A 12,457-nucleotide genomic window follows, 5' to 3' on the forward strand; every position below is an offset into this window, starting at 1 on the left:
AGACCCCATAAAGACCCCATACAGTGGTGCAGACCCCATTAAGGCCCTGTAAAGGCCCCATATAGGGGCATCAGACCCCATACAGGGGCGCAGACCCCATAAAGACCCCATACAGGCCCCATACAGGTGCCCAGACCCCACCCAGGCCCTACAGAGGGGCGCAGACCCCACCCAGGACCCCAAGCCCCGCCCCCCACCGCTGAAGCCCCGCCCCTCCCTCCCCCTCCCTCCCTCTCCCAACCCGCGCATGCGCCACGCGCCGCCGCCGGGGCGGGGCCTCACCCGCGCCGCCATTGGCTCTGCCCAGCCCCGGGGGGGGGAGGGCGGGGCGGAGGAGGCCGCGTGCTCCCGCGAAAGCGCTCCGGGCGGCCGCGGGGGCGGCGTCAACGTTCCGGGCGGGCACGGGGGCGGTGCAAGGCGTTCCGCACCCCTCCGCCGCCCCCCCCCCCCCCCCCCCCCCCTTCTCCCGGTCCCGGTCCCCTCCGGTTCCTCCGGGAGCGCGGCCTCGGCCTCGGCGGCTGCAGTGGCCCGGGCGCGGCATGGAGCCGCTCGCAGGTAACGTTCCCGGCGGCTCGGAGCGCTCTCCGGGCACGGCTGGGTCCCGCCGGGCCCCGGTAGCGGGGGGGGGGGGGTCCCGGTTGGGGCCCCGCCGCCGGTTCCCGGTGGCCGCGGTCCCGGTGGGGCCGGAGCCGGGGTCGGGGCCGGGCACGGCGGGGTCCGCGCTGCCCTTTGGGCCCCCGCTGCCAGGCCCGGGGAGTCCCGGTGGGGCCGGGGCCGTGCCCGGTGCCCGGTACCGAGGGCCCGGCACGGAGCCTTGGGGGGCCCCGCGACCACCGGCGAGGCCCGGCCGCCCTGCTCCGGGCTTCACCCGGTCTCCCCCCGGGCAGCCCCGGCTCCGGGAGGGTCCCGCACACGGCCCCGTGGGGGCCTCGCTGCCGACGCCGGGCCCGGAGCGAGGCCGCGCCTCGGGGCCGTGGGGCCCCGTGAGGAGCCCCCCGAGGAGCCCCCATCCCCCTGAGGAGCCCCCCCGGACACCCCCCGGCCCCGTTCGTCCCCCAGAGGGTGCCCCTGGCCCTGTTTGTCCCCACGGGGAGCGCCCTGAGGAGCCCCCGAGGATCCCCCCTGTCCCCGTTTGTCCCCCCGAGGATCCCCCTTTCCCCGTTCGCCCCTGTGAGGAGCCCCCCCGAAGAGCCTCTGTCCCCGTTTTTCCCTGAGGAGCGCCTGAGGACACCCCCCGGCCCCGTTCATCCCCCCGAGGGTGCCCCTGGCCCTGTTTGTCCCCACGGGGAGTGCCCTGAGGAGCCCCCGTCCCCCTGAGGAGCCCCCCGAGGACACCCCCCATCCCCGTTTGTCCCCCTGAGGATCCCCCTGTCCCCATTCTTCCCCCTGAGGAGCCCCTGAGGATCCCCCCCCACCCCTGAGGAGCCCCCCAGGATACCCCTGTCCCCGTTTGTCCCCCTGAGGAGCCCCCATTCCTGTTTGTCCCCATAAGAAACCCCCATCCCCATGAGGAACCCGCTGAGGATACCTTCATCCCCCTGAAAACACCCCTTTCCTCATTCATCCCCATGAGGAGCCCCCTGAGGATCCCCCTGTCCCTGTTTGTCCCCGTGAGGAGCCCCCAAGGAGCCCCCATCTCCCGGAGGAGCCCCGCAGGATGCCCCTGTCCCCGTTCATCCCCCTGAGGACCCCCCTGTCCCTGTTGGTCCCCATGAGGAGCACCTCGAGGAGCCCCCGGCCCCGTTCTTCCCTGCCAGGAGCCCTCGAGCAGCTGCTCCTCTGCTTGGGTCCCCGCCGGCCGCGGTGTCTTTCCCCCTAAGTCGCCCCCGACGTGCAGGTATCCGTGTCTCCTGGCATTGTGGAGCTGATCTGAATAATTTAGGCTCGAGCACCGCCCTGGGGAGGACGAAGCCTGGCCTGGCCGCGCCGGTTACCGTGACGGAGTCGGGCACAAAGAGCCCAAATAAGCGGGTGCAAAATAACCGGGCACGGCCTGCGGGCGGTTGTGGGCCCGGAGTGGACGGGACGAAGGTGTAGGTGGGTGCAGCGTGGTGCTGGGGTGTTCAAAACGCTCTCACCTGCAGCGATTTCCTATCAAACGCTGGTAATCTGCGGGCTTTCCTCTGGCGTTGCCCAGAGGGGATTATCGCTCGCAACCTGGAAGCCCACGTGGCTTCGAAACGCCGCGTCGGCGCTCAAACCGGAGCGAACTCTGCCGGCCCGCCTGCTCCTGCCGAGGGTTTCGCGTTGTGGCAAAGCCGGCGGCTTCTTTCTGGGCCTGTTTTTGGGCGCTGAGTTCTCTGGGCACCGTCAGGAGCTGTGGCTGTGCTCGGATGGTGCACGTCGCCCTCGGAGCACGGTGGCCACAAGCTTCAAACCAGCTCCGGAGTTCGCTGGGCTCCATCTCGGGAGGAAAAGGAGTTTCTCGTCCGGCTAATTACAGCTTGCCGAGCGGCGGGCTCCGTCTGCTTCCCTTGTGGGCCAGGAGGCTGGCGCGGGAGTCAGCAGCTCGCAGGCTCGAGGGAGACATCTCCACGCTGCGAGTCGCTCGTGGAAGGAGCGCAGTAACGGGCCGGGAGCCTCCCGGGAGGCCGAGGAGAGCCGGCTGCTCTCGGTTTGTCCGGCTGTGAAACGGGCCCAGTGCTCAGCAGGGCGATGCCGAGGGCTGCCCCGGTGACTACCGGTTCCCCGATGCGCTCGCCGTGCGCGGGGGGGTTTGGTTTCCAGCTCCGAGTCGCAGGGCTGAGTACAACTCAGGATGTTACCGTCAGCTTAAGTCACGGAGCAGGAGAGGTAAAACTTGGCGGCTCGGATTATTCGCGTCGGGTCGCTGACGATGCCGAATTTCTCTTTCCTACGAGCCCGGGTTTGCTTTCTGCCTCGCCGTTCTCGCTGCCCCTGGAGCAGCGGCGACGCTCGGGGTGTGAAAACTTTCTGTCACAGCCGAGGAGCAGGCCGCTGCGCTGGGCATTCACGCTTTCTTTGGAGGGAAAATAAAAAAAGGCAACAACAGAAGAAAAAAAAAAAAAAAACCGCCTTGTGGTGCTAATTGTAAGGCCAGACTCGGAGCAAGAGTTTCAGCTTAACAAAAGCTGACATTTCAAGTGGGTGTGAAGAGAACAGTTGGCAGGGTGACACGCAGCGTCGCAGTTTGGGCTCGAGCGCGGGCAGCGAGCTCCTTTCTGCCCCTCGCGAGTCGTCCCCTCAGCACAGCGAGATAAACGCTCTTTGCTCGGGAGATGAGAGGGACGTTCACGATGGAAAAGGTACCGGTGAAGCCGCCGTGCAGTGGTTTAAGCCGCGTGTGTCTGCGCTGTGTTGCTCTTTGGGGGAACGCGGTGTTTAAAATACACGAGCGCGCGTTGTGGGTTTTTTTTGTTTTTTTTGCCTGCTGCAGAAGTTGAGGGATCACGGGGGGAGGTGGTGAGAAGCTCGTGGCCGTTACTTGTGACGGGGGGGCCGTCTGTTGAGAAGCTTGTCCCGAGCACGCAACCCGGAGGAGGCTTCTTCCAAGCACTCCTCGCCTCCCGCGGGGCGCGCACGGGGCACAAACCCTGCCGCCCGCAGAGCGAGGGGAGCTGCGCGCCCAAATGCTTGCACAGCCCGGGGCCGAAATCCTTCTAGCGCCTGATTTTTGCCTCCTGGTGCCGAGGGTTTACCGTCCTTCTGGCTCTTGCCCCGCTCCCGCGAGCCCCGCCGATGCCTCCGCCGCGCTGCCCGCTGCCTCTCCGGGTGAAATTTCCACCGAGGCTTCAGTGGAAGCGAGGACGTCTGTCAGGGAACAGAAAGTTTGGGTTTAGGATTTCTCCTGAAAAGGTCTCTGGAAAGAGGAGTTGATAAATAACGGCGCCGACGGGGCGGGAGGCAGCGGGTCTGCTCCGTCCGCGTTTGAAGCTGGCTTTTACGTGGCTCTGCGGCTCTGTTCCCGTGCTGCTGCAGGCACGCCTCTCAGCCCGAGTTTGAGAATCATCTGGAAGTTGAAATTAGTGCAGCTGTATTTAGAGCAAAGGAGAGCAGGTGGCTGCAGCCCGTGGAAATAGGACAGGGCTTGCTTTTAAGGGAAGCTGCGCGCATGAAAGCGGTTGCAGTGATAGCAGTGAAAGTTTATAAAACGCGACTCGTGCCTCACTGCTGCCTCTCCTGTGCCCTGGCCTTCTGGAGGAGCAGCGTGTTTTAAGAAAGCTTTCCCCGTGTGCTGTCCTGAAGCGGCCCAGGTCGTGCCAAAAACGTGTGGTCCCGTGGAGGCTTCTCGTTTCAAAAATCCCGTTTGGCAAGCCGCTGCACCCAGCACAAAGTGCCGTAGCCCCACGAGCTCAGCGCCCCATCCGCCCTGACCTCAGCCCGCCCATCGCTTCTATTTAGGAACAGACATTTCTGTCTTAACTTTGCCTCGTGGGCTGGATCCCTCTCGTGCCCGTGATCCCGCACCCTCCTTGGCACTGGGAATAATTCTTTTGCTGCTGTCGGAGCTTCGATGACGATCTGCCCCTTGGAGTTTCGCCTTGGCGGTGCTGTGCGGGCTGCAGGTTCTCTCGCCCAGCCCCTGCTCGGAGCTGAGCGACCGCGATAAAGGCGCGAGGTCGGGCTCCTTGCACCGTGTTCGGGCACCCCGGTGTGCTTGGGGTGACCCGAGTCGGAGCGGGGGCTCCCCGGGGACTGCGGGCAGGAGGCAGCAGCGAGGAGCCTCCCTGGAGGCCCGCGCGCTTCCCGTCCGGCTCGCTTGGAGCGGAGCCACGCGAGTGGCTTATTTTGTAGGAGCTCTGCTGATAAGGCTTATTAAATAAAGAGCAGGGCTTGGGCAGCACGGCCGTGGGGCTGCTCAAGGCGCCGAAGTTCTTGCCTCTGGGCTGCATCACGAAGCTTGCGTCGGGGCAAGGCCGGCACGCGAGTCCGCGGGGGGCACGAGGCAGGGCCACGCAGGCAACCTCTGCTTTGGAGGTAGGCGCCGTTCGACGCCGCTTTTGGGCTGGCTTTTCGGTTTGGGAGCTCCATAAGCGTCGCGTCGAGGTTTGCTGCTTGCTTCGGCTGCTGGGACCTCGTGGTGGAGCCCTGCAGGGCAGGAGAGCAGCAGCGGGGGGATTCCTCCCGGGGACTCCCGGCGGTGGGGAGCGGCGAGCTGCTGCTGGGCTTCGGGTCCTGAGCTGGCAGCGATAGCTCTGCGGCGCCTTCTGCAGCGGAGGGATCCACAAAACTTCGGTTTCCTTGTGTTTTTTTTAGCTTTCCCGGGACTTGAGCCAGCTTTGAAAACACCTCGGGTGCGCGGTGCGGGCTTTTTTTCGCCCGTGTGGTTGTTTAAAACCAAAAGAGCCCCGCGTTGGTTCTCAACGGAGGGCCCCGCTCCGAGGTTTGCTGCCTCCTCGTCCCAGTGTTAGGTGGAGGCATCCTGGCTGTGGCTGCACGGCTTTCACTCTCTGTTTTTATGGGTGTGGTGACCGAGCAAGAAATACTGTTTGAGGATCAAGCTCATTACAGCGCCGAGCCGCGTGTGACTCACGGCCGCTCGGCGTAATCTCTGCCTCGCTCCGCTGGGTCCCGGTGCGCGGCGGGGGGCAGGAGCACGTCGAGACCTCGCTGAAAAAAGCCTGTGCAGGAGTCGCGGAGGAGCCCAGAGGTAACGTGAGAAAACCTCGGTGCCATCTGTAGGTGGGGAGCTAGCAGAGCGTGGAGGGTCCCGGTGCGAGGCTTCTACCGGCGTCCCGTGCATGAAAACAATAAATGATGTGAGCCTAGCAATGGATCGGGCAGATTCTGTTTCCCAAAGCCCCTGGCGCGGTCTATGCCACCCCCACGTAGCCCACGGCCTCACTATTCTTCATTCCGCTCCTCGTTAGCTAACGTTCGTTGACTCGAAGGCTCCCTGCGACCCCGTGTGCTCGAGCGCGGCGTGACGTTGGTGTGCCCCAATCTTAAGGAAACAGATTTCAGCGACCAGCCCGGGAAACGCGCCCGTCCAACCCGAATTCGGCTTAAAATCAAAATGCAGGCAATGCAGAGGAGGTATTTAAATGCACTCGAAGATGAAAGCCATCTTTGGTGGCTAATACCTTTTAAGATGTTGACTTAAAAGCTGGAATTTAAAAGTGAAAGGCAAAGTGAAGTGTCTTTTGACACAGAAGGAAGCGTTTTCCTTGGGCTGAAGCCGTGAAGTTTCCTTACGTGGTTTTGGTTGCTGTGTTGTGCTGCCTCGAGTGAACGGGAAACGGACACCCAAGGCCTGAAGGCAGACACCTCTTTCTTACTTTCGTTTTATTTTAGGACCCAGACATACGTAAGGCACCTCCGAGAGCCCGGTCCTGTGCTGGTGGTCGGGTTTGGACCTCGGGAGCTGGGGCTCGTGGGTTTGCCACTGTCCAACCCCTTCCCCAGCATCGGCCTGATTGACAGCTTGGTGAGACTGCCTAAAAAATAAACACCGTTCCATTTCTTCTTCTGTTCACCCTGCTTTTGTGCTGGGACTGACGGTTTCATGCTGCTGGTCTTGATAAGGTTGGCCTTCAAAAAACAGGGCAGTGCTATTGCCCAGGCAAGTCGAGTTATGACGGCTCCTAAATATCTGCAATTCGGAAGGTTTTTAGCAGCGGAGCTGTGTCCAGGTGTAAGTTTGTGTCCCCGTGCTTCCTTCCCTCCCGTGTTTGCACAGAGCTGATAAAGCAGCTGGCAGGTACTGGCTGGGGTGGTTCGGTGCCAAGCAGAGCCCTGGGAACAGTTTCTGGAAGCGCTCGGTGCGTCACTGTGAGGTGCCGAGGAGAATGAATCCTCTCTGGAGGTTGTGGGGATGAAACCTCTGGTCTTGGCTGAGGGGAGAAGGTTTTCTCATGCAGGAATCATCTCTGGCATGAGCTAACGCTGGCGGCTTGTTCCCTTCCGAGGCTGGTAGAGGACCATGCTTCTGAAGTATGACGGCGTGTTCAGACACGACAGCAAAACAGGGTGAAATATTTCCAGTAGCAATGAACTCAGTCATCCTTTCTGGACAGGACAATGAAAAACAGTGAATCAGGCTGAAACCATTCGCTGGCAGTTCTGTGAAACGCCTCCGAGCCCGATGGGGGATCTCGGTGCGGCGGCCTGAAGTACCCACGCGTACCAGGAGGGGTGCTGGGTGGTTTGCTAACCTTTCCTCTTCTCTTTTCCTTCCTTTTGTTGATTTAAGCAACACCCTGTGGCTTTGGCATTTTAGAAACAGCTCATGTTTTGGGGAATAATTTGGTAATAGCCTTTTAGCTTTGTTTTGAGTCTGCGTTGCTGAAGCCCAGTGCAATAAGAATGGCATGAGCAAACAAGGGAACGCAAGGTATAATGCCAATCTTTTAAAACAAGCAAAAACCCATTGAAACTGAATTAATACACTTTCGAATACGGTCTTCAGAGATGCAAGCGACTAATTCTGCCGTACCTAAGCCTGGGCCTCTTTGGGAGCTCGCCTGTGTGGAGGAACTTCGCACCACGGCGTTCGTGGCAGGCTCAGGGGAGCTCAGCCCGCACCCGGCCGTGCAGGTGAAGGCCACTTGGCCCCGGTGCCAGAGGCTGCGATTTCTGCAGATCCTCCTGGAGGATCCTGCTGTGAGCACTCCCTTCCCCTGCTTTGGTCAGCGGTGGTCCCCGAGCAGAGGATGGTGACGTTACGGGCGCAGCGAGCGTGTCCGTGCGGGGTGGCAGCACGGGGCGCTTAGCACCTCGCCAGCTCCTGCCTTATCTGCTCCCCGCGAGCAGTTATTGCGGCAGCAGTGAATGCACACGCTTCACCCCAATGTGAGCGGGTCGTAAACTGCTTTTTATAAGCTTTGCTAGCAGAAGCCGGCGAGGCTCGTGGCGGCGGCGGCTCTTCAGTCGTGTAGCTGGTGCTCAGTCATGTCAGGATCCGGCCCTGCACATGGTTGGGTTGTTATTTGTTAGATCTCAGCATTGTGCTCTTTGGCAGGTGAACATTTAAAATGCTGACCGGGATCCTTGCCTCTGACTACAAGGTGAATGCGCTTGCTGCTTTTTTTGGGTTTTCCCCAAAATTATTTCTGAAACGTGGACGCTTCCCGGGCTCATGCCCGTGCTGCGCGGTGCTGGCTGCTGCCTGCGCAACAAGCCTGAGAGTCCTTCCAGTGTCTCATAAGGGCGAGGCTTAATTAAGCTTTTTATAGCATTTTACAGGCATTAGCTAACGCAATATTGTGACATCCCTGTGGGGTAGGTGTTTTTTGCTCGTCCTAATAAAGCTGTTTCTGTCTGTGTGGGCACTTGGAGAATTGCTGGAAAGGAGACGCCACCGCTGAAGCGAGGGGGCTGGTGATGGCCCTTCGGTAAGTCCAGCGTCATGCCAGGCCGCTCTAAAAATGTGTGAATTCCCAGGGGTTTGGGTTTCCTAACGTTATCACATGCCCACGTGCAGCATCCTGTGGCAGGCAATGTTGGGAAGAGGCGCTTGGAGATATTCACATCCTCAAAAAGGAGCTGGTTTTGGGACAGCGCTTCCTTCCCTCCAGATGAAGGGTTATGGCAGCCTCCGGCGTCACCCGTCTGTCCGGGCCTGGTCTGTCACCCATTTGGGGCAGAATCTGAATATTTCGGCTCTGCCTCGGGCGATGCCGTGCTGAAGATGAGGAGCCGCAGCCTGCAGACCTGCCGAAGGTGCTGCTGGTTGCCTGCTGGGGGGGGTGGCTGGACTTCGCGTTGAAAAGCTGCGCTTTTCTGAAGAAAAAGGAGAATGGAAAGTTAGGTGAACGTGTGCCACGTGGGCTCCGTGTGAGCAGCGCTGAGCTTTTAGCTGATTTCTTATCTTTATGGCCCTCGGGGAGAGATTGTGGGGTATGAAAGGAGCACGGAGGTTACGGGTGCTGGTGTTTGGGCTGAGGGAGAGGAAAGGTCAGCTCTCTGAAACACCCAGTCCGGTTTTATCTGGCTGGTGACACGGCAAATTGTGAGGAAAACTGTAACCCTGAGACCTGAAAGATGCCAGTGTTCGCCTCAGATGTAGGCTTTTCCTCGTCGGGAGGCGCGAGGGGCGAGCAGCGCGACGCCCGCTCCGCTCGCGCGCATAGTTCCGAGCTGGCGTCACGGCAGCAGAGGCGGTGAACTCCAGGAATTCCTAACAGTCCAGGACATTGTGGTTTCTACAATGAGTCGGGCAGGCTTTAAAGAAAATATTGACACCATTGTCAGTGGGCTGGGGCTCGGCTGTCGCGTCCATCGTGGGAGCCCTGGTCCGAGCTGTGTGCCGCTGCCGAGGCGAGGAGGAGGTTGGCTGTCTCTTGGGCTTTTCGGACCCTTCTGCCTTGGTGGGCCTGTTCCTTTTGGTTAGTTTTCAACTTAGCTTTGTCGCCTTGCTTCTTGCTTTGGGTCTGCCCGTGTTCCCCTGGGGTCTGTCGCGTTGCTTTGCCGACGTGCTGGAGCAGGGGGGGCTGAAGGCCGCGCGCTGCAATGAAGGAGGGCAGCAGCCAGGCCGGTCACCGGTGCAGCCTCAAAACGTTTGATAAGAGTAATTGGGATGAAAGCCTTCTGTGAAGTCAGTGCTTTTAAAGCTTCTGGTGGGGGGCAGCTTCTTGTAGCGGGCTGTCGTGAGGTGAATAATCCCCAGCTCTGGTGTTTCATCAAAGCGGTTTGAGGAGATGCAAACCATGGAAGAGGAAAATGTGAAGGAAACGCAAGCAGCTTTGCTGCCTGCCAGATAGGAGCCTGCTCATGTAGCTTTGAGAAGGGTGTTAGTGCAAAATAAAGAATGCTTTCTTATAAAATAACAAAAAACCCTCTCAATAACTAATTCACAACTTCTTGCGCGGGCTGCGGCTCGCTGGGCAGAGGCGGCGGGGCAGGTGTGAGAGCAGCGATACGACTGCGACCTCTTATCTCTGATGCTTTAATAATCTTATCAGCGTAACGGGGAAGGAGACGGTAAAATTGCAGAACACCTTTGAGGGGAAGCAAGCTGGAAAGAAGCAAGGAAGCTACTATGCAAAGGAAATTAGGATAGAAGCCAAGGACCCAGAGAAAAGCCCCGAAAACCCACGTTTTGTGGTGACCAAACCGTGTTACGGTCAAATTATTCCCGTGGAAGTGAATTTCCACACTTCAAGGCAGAGCTGAACGTGAGGGAAAGGGGATAAAGGCACTGCACCCATCCCTCCACCATCCCTCCGTCTCGCTGCTTCTGTTTGCGTGCAGGGAGATGGCCCAGAGGCCAGCAGATTGCAGGAACGGGTAACTCCTCTCCCCTGGGAGTCTGGAAATCCAGCTGGGTGTAGGCTTTGCAGCGTTCCCCGCAAATACGCTGGCTGCTGGGTGAATACGGTGGCTCCCGGTGCCCCGTTCCAGGCGGTTTTAGCAACAGGGTGCCAACAACAATGTACAATTGTGAGCTTTACAGCAGTGTGTTTATTCAAATAGAAATCTTTCTGCAGGTTTCATTGTGAAAGAGGCACTCTTCTTCCCCGGCGATCTATTCTGGTCCTCGATGCAAGTTTTTCGGGAAGGATGTGAAACCTCGTTGATGCGAGGCCAGCCCTATAGATGTAAATCCTTCCCGGGCAGAGCTGCCTCCGCATCCCAGCTCCCCAGGCGTGGTAGAGGTGGCGTCACCGATACCCCATCTGCAAAGAAATGGAGTTTCGTGAAGTTTTGAAAGCCTCAGCGAGGTGAGCGCGACAGCCACCCCGTTGCCGTTCTTCCTTAGATAAATCGTTGAACGTAAATGTGTCTGCTGCTTCCCAGCGCGCTGCCAAGATACCGCAGGTACATAGCCCATGGGGCTGCGTGTAATAGGCAATGGCTTTGGGCCCGGAAAGCTGTTTACAAAGCATTTACCCCAAGGTGCCTGCCTGCCTGGCACTTGTGCTTGCTTTATCCAAGCACCGATCCTGTGCCGTTTGGGCTGCAGGGCCGTGCCGGTGCCAAAAGCAGCGAGAAAGCCTCTCGCTTCTCGCCAAAAAGTGATTTGAAGGAGATAATAGGGCCTTATCACAACAGGAGGATTGCTGGGAAGCGCTCCTGCCTGGCGTTTAAACGTGATGACTGTTTTTGAAACTCCGAAGAGCGTGGTTGGATTTGGAGTCGGTAACAAAGCCTTGCTGGTCCCGGGCTGCGCAAGCTCCCCGAACGCCAGGAGCTGGTTGTGCTCCACGCTGTCGTTTTCCCCCTCAAACCAAGATTTCTATTGGTTTGAAGGGCTCGGAGATACGTACTCTCAACTCCTTCTCATGCCTGAAAATGCAATTAAGGAGAACACGTTGGCTTTCTACAATCTTAAATTAGCGCCTTGCTGCTCTGCAGCCCCGTGGTGAAATTAAACGAGAAAAGCTTTGGAGGGTGTGCAAGGCTTGGAAATGCCTCGGAGTCATGTAGAGGCTGGGGACCGTCTGCTAGGAGGGAAATAGAAGGAATCTGGGGGCAGTGGCTTCTCCCAAAGCACCCTTTGTGAGTGTCTCTGGGTGTTGGGAGCTCCCCTTCCACTCCTGGCAGCCTCGGCGTGGCTGAGGAGGGGACCTCCGGGGGACGGGTCCGGCCCCTTCCCCACTGCCGTCTGCCTGACCCCGTCTTCGCCTTCGGCTAGGAAGTGTCTCCCAAATTCCTCCCTTCCCTCCCGTGGCCAGGCAGTGTGCGGGGAATCGTTCTAATTTAAGTCTGTGCGAATTAAGGCAATTTGGTTTTGGCTCTTCACCAGTGGAAACAGGGAGATTTGGACGCCCTCCTTCTGACGGGAGCGCTGTGGATAGCAGCGGGAGACGGGGCTTGGGAAATTCAGCTGGTGCTTTGCACAATGTCTTAAACAGCAAAAGCTTCGGGTGTTCGGGTGCTTCTGGTGGCATTTTTTTTCCTGGAATAGCTTAAAATGTAAATATTTGGAAAGTAGCATTTCCTTGCTGAGTACTGATTATGAGGTGTTTCTGGGATGGCTTAAAGAAATGGACTGTATAATAATGAAAAAACCACACCTATAACATGGAATTTGATGGCTTTCTTCTTTATTTAGCTGTGTCGCTGCCTCCGGCTTCGAGAGCGAGCGGGGTGGCTGGCTTGAGGGATTTGCACGCGTCCACGTGTGGCCCTTGTGGAGAAATAGATGATTTCCGAGGTGCTTTTGGGATCGCGTGCCAGAGGCAGTCTGGCACCTGTGGGGTCGGGAGTGACATCCACGCGGTGGGGACGCTGTCCTGGACCTGCCTGGCTTCCTGAGGAAGATTAAAGCGTGAATATTCATGAGTTAATTTGCTTAATTCCTGCGTCCTGCAAGTAACGGTCGGTATTGCAGCGACCGTGGAACCGCCTGAGTCTCGGTCCCGCGGGCGCCCGCCGTAGCACCCCGGTGTCCGTAACGTGGTGAGGAAGCTGCCGGCGGATTACAGCCAGCGCTGGAAGCTGCCCTAATCGCATCGTAAACACCTACGTATGCGCACACGCACGTATGTACGGGGGGATTTTGGCCTGCTTGACACCCGAAACGCTTTAGCCTTGGCTGGACAGCATCGTTGTG

The 12,457-nt window shown here is 59.0% G+C and overlaps 1 protein-coding gene across 6 annotated transcripts in view; it reads left to right on the forward strand.

Annotated features, from left to right (window-relative positions):
- Nucleotides 1-335: 335 nt before the first annotated feature.
- The window catches only part of OTUD7B (OTU deubiquitinase 7B), a 36,942-nt gene continuing 24,820 nt past the window's right edge, over nt 336-12,457 (forward strand). The window contains exons 1-2 of one of the 6 annotated variants that reach the window (XM_035571795.2): nt 9,199-9,287; nt 10,389-10,622. The gene's annotated coding sequence lies outside the window, so the exon portion shown is untranslated. Of the gene's footprint in view, nt 556-2,138; nt 2,794-3,324; nt 5,612-8,217; nt 8,295-9,172; nt 9,288-10,388; nt 10,623-12,457 lie in introns of those variants that run through there. The other 5 variants (XM_035571794.2, XM_035571796.2, XM_035571799.2 and 2 more) reach the window with 5 other exon arrangements.

Source organism: Cygnus atratus, chromosome 28 (genome assembly GCF_013377495.2).
Source record: "Cygnus atratus isolate AKBS03 ecotype Queensland, Australia chromosome 28, CAtr_DNAZoo_HiC_assembly, whole genome shotgun sequence".
NCBI classification, from domain to species: Eukaryota; Metazoa; Chordata; class Aves; order Anseriformes; family Anatidae; genus Cygnus; species Cygnus atratus.